The sequence below is a fragment of the Elaeis guineensis genome, chromosome 6 (assembly GCF_000442705.2).
Source record: "Elaeis guineensis isolate ETL-2024a chromosome 6, EG11, whole genome shotgun sequence".
NCBI lineage: Eukaryota > Viridiplantae > Streptophyta > Magnoliopsida > Arecales > Arecaceae > Elaeis > Elaeis guineensis.
This window is the reverse complement of record NC_025998.2, coordinates 2742245-2744922: the sequence shown is the minus strand read 5'-3', so window position 1 is coordinate 2744922 and position 2678 is coordinate 2742245.

Below are 2678 nucleotides of genomic sequence, written 5' to 3'. Positions count from 1 at the left end.
TCACTAATAATTTTAAATCTTCTAAAATTATTAGATCCTTAAAATGATAAAGTTATGGAGATAACTGAGTCATAGCCTCCCATTAAGGTATTTGATAATGGATCCATTAACTCAATAATCATTGCAGACCCAGAGGCCTGGTGCTTGTTGATTAATGAAATTATCACTCATCATATGACGACTTGAAAGTGTCTCTCTAATGGTGGTTAGGTTAGCTAACCAAAGTTGGGCTTAATCATTTATTGATTAGATGCACCAAGTATGGTCATGTCAATGGTTGGACCTAACCGGATCCTTACAGTGAAGGCCAAAGCCTACTGATTAGGTTTCTGGGGCAAAATTAAATTACTAGAAGTTGTTTGGAGAAATAATTGGTTAATGAACCTATCCGTGGATGCAGATGGGTTAGCCGATCAAAGTCGAGCTTGTGTGTAGTCTATGTAGATTTTAGTACCTACTAAAAAATTAAAGTAATTCTCGAATTGGAGGTAAAGGCTACCAATTTGAATAGAATAGTGGGAGAACCTTGAGACTAAAGTCCAAGTCTCTAGGTTTAAAATAATTCATATACATTAGGTCATTGTTCTCTTTTCTCAAAATAAGGCTAAACCTTAATTGCTCCAATCACTATTAGATAGTGATGACTTATGGGACCCAACTTCGTTAATTAGTATCGAAAGTTGAATTTGGTTCAGCAGTACGAATAGATTCGTATTAGGATTTCTTAGTCCAGTCAAAATAATTAATCCAAAATCGATCCAAATCAGGCATGTTGCTTCTACTGTCAGAAGTAGGGTCATAGGAAGAAGAATTATCTTGCTTTCCTTGACCATAATAGGCTGAACAAGAGAAAAGAGCAAGAGTTGCTCATCAAGGATGTTATATAATAACACCTTAAAGTTTCTCTATAAAATTCTACTACCTAAGTATTAGATACCAATGGTCTTATGCAATTTATTGCTAGGACTACAAGTAAGTGAAATGTTTGAAAATGGTGAGAAATTCTTAAATGTTAGGGATGGAAGTCTTATTCCAATCCTAACTTTAAGAATTATAGAGCTTATTTTCAAATATTGTCATTTAGAGTAATTGTTACTATTGTCCATTGTTTATGATGAATATAATTTTTGTTGGCCTTTTGACCAAAGATGATCACCATTCATTAATAAAGAAAGATTATTGTGATATTATTATGAATAATGTTACAATAATACATGGACAAGAAGGAAATGATATTTAACATTTACACAGCCTATTAAGTATAATGTACACACCCAAGTTAGATAATGTCATGGAAGTCTATCTTTGGCTTAGTCACCTTGACAAGAACAGGATAAACGGATTAGCTTGAGAGAAAAACCTCGACATCAATGATTGTGAATCATTGATAGCCTGTGAGTCTTGTCTTCTTGGAAAGATGACAAAGTCACCTTTTAATGGAAAAGGTGAAGGAGCTGATAAAGTTCTAAGTCTCATACATAGTGATGTATGTGGACCTGTAAACTTAAGTGCTAGAGAAAAATATTAATATTTCATTACAGACGACCTATCTAGGCATGAGTGCATCTGGCCTAATCATTTAAAATGTTCAAATGATTCAATAATGAAAGATTGAAACAAACTAGATAAGGTGTTAGAACTCTTCGATTAGATCGAAAAGGCGAATACTTATCCAGTGAGTTTGTGATATATCTAGGAGAGAATTGGATTCTCTCTCAGTGGATTCTTTTTCGGAACACAGTGTATCTGAAAGGAGAAGTTGAACTTTGTTAGACATGGTTCAATCTACGATAGGGTTCACTTCTCTGCCTATTTCAGGATTATGCTCTTTTGTGATTACCTATTTTACTCTAAAAATATACTGAGTAAATCTGTTGTGCAGATTCCATATGAGATATGGATCAGGCATACACCTAGACTCTCTCACCTTTGGGTTTGGAGTTGATCGACCTATGTCAAAAGTTTGCATACAGATAAACTTGGTTCTTGATCCAATAGTTGTTTAAGGATTACTGATTCTATCATGCTGAAGAACATAAGATACTCATCAGCAGTAGGACATAACCTTTTGAAAAGGAGTTTCTTAGAGAAGGAACTGATGCCTATCAAGTTGAACTTGAAAGTTTGACTGGTAGAAAATGAAACGACATAATCTAGTAAACCTATAGAACCGGATTTGATTAGATCAAACTCGAGCCCATTAAAGTAACACCTTTAAGGAGATCTGGTAGAGTACTGCATTAGCTGGACAGACACTCTAGTGTCTAGGTTTGGGATGGTGATCCTCTTGAGCTCGATGAGAGTAATAAGGATCCGATCACCTATAGGGATGCAATGCAGTGGTCTAACTCTGAGAAGTGGCTTAGAGCCATTAAATCCAAATTGAAATCCATGAAAATCAATAGTGTATAGACACTAGATGATTCACCTGAAGGGATAAAATCCATTAGGTGTGAATGAATTTTTCAAAAGGATCAGAGTAGCGCAGACGGGAAGGTGGAGACCTATAAGCCCATTTTCGCTATTATCCAGAGTTGGAATATACATTTTGAATATATATCTTTGTTATGAACAAAGAGGATCCTGCATTTATAAGTGGACAAAATATTCTGTAGTGTTATTCTTTGTGTTGTCTGTGGATGAAATTCTCTTAATCGGAATGACATTCCAAGCATTGC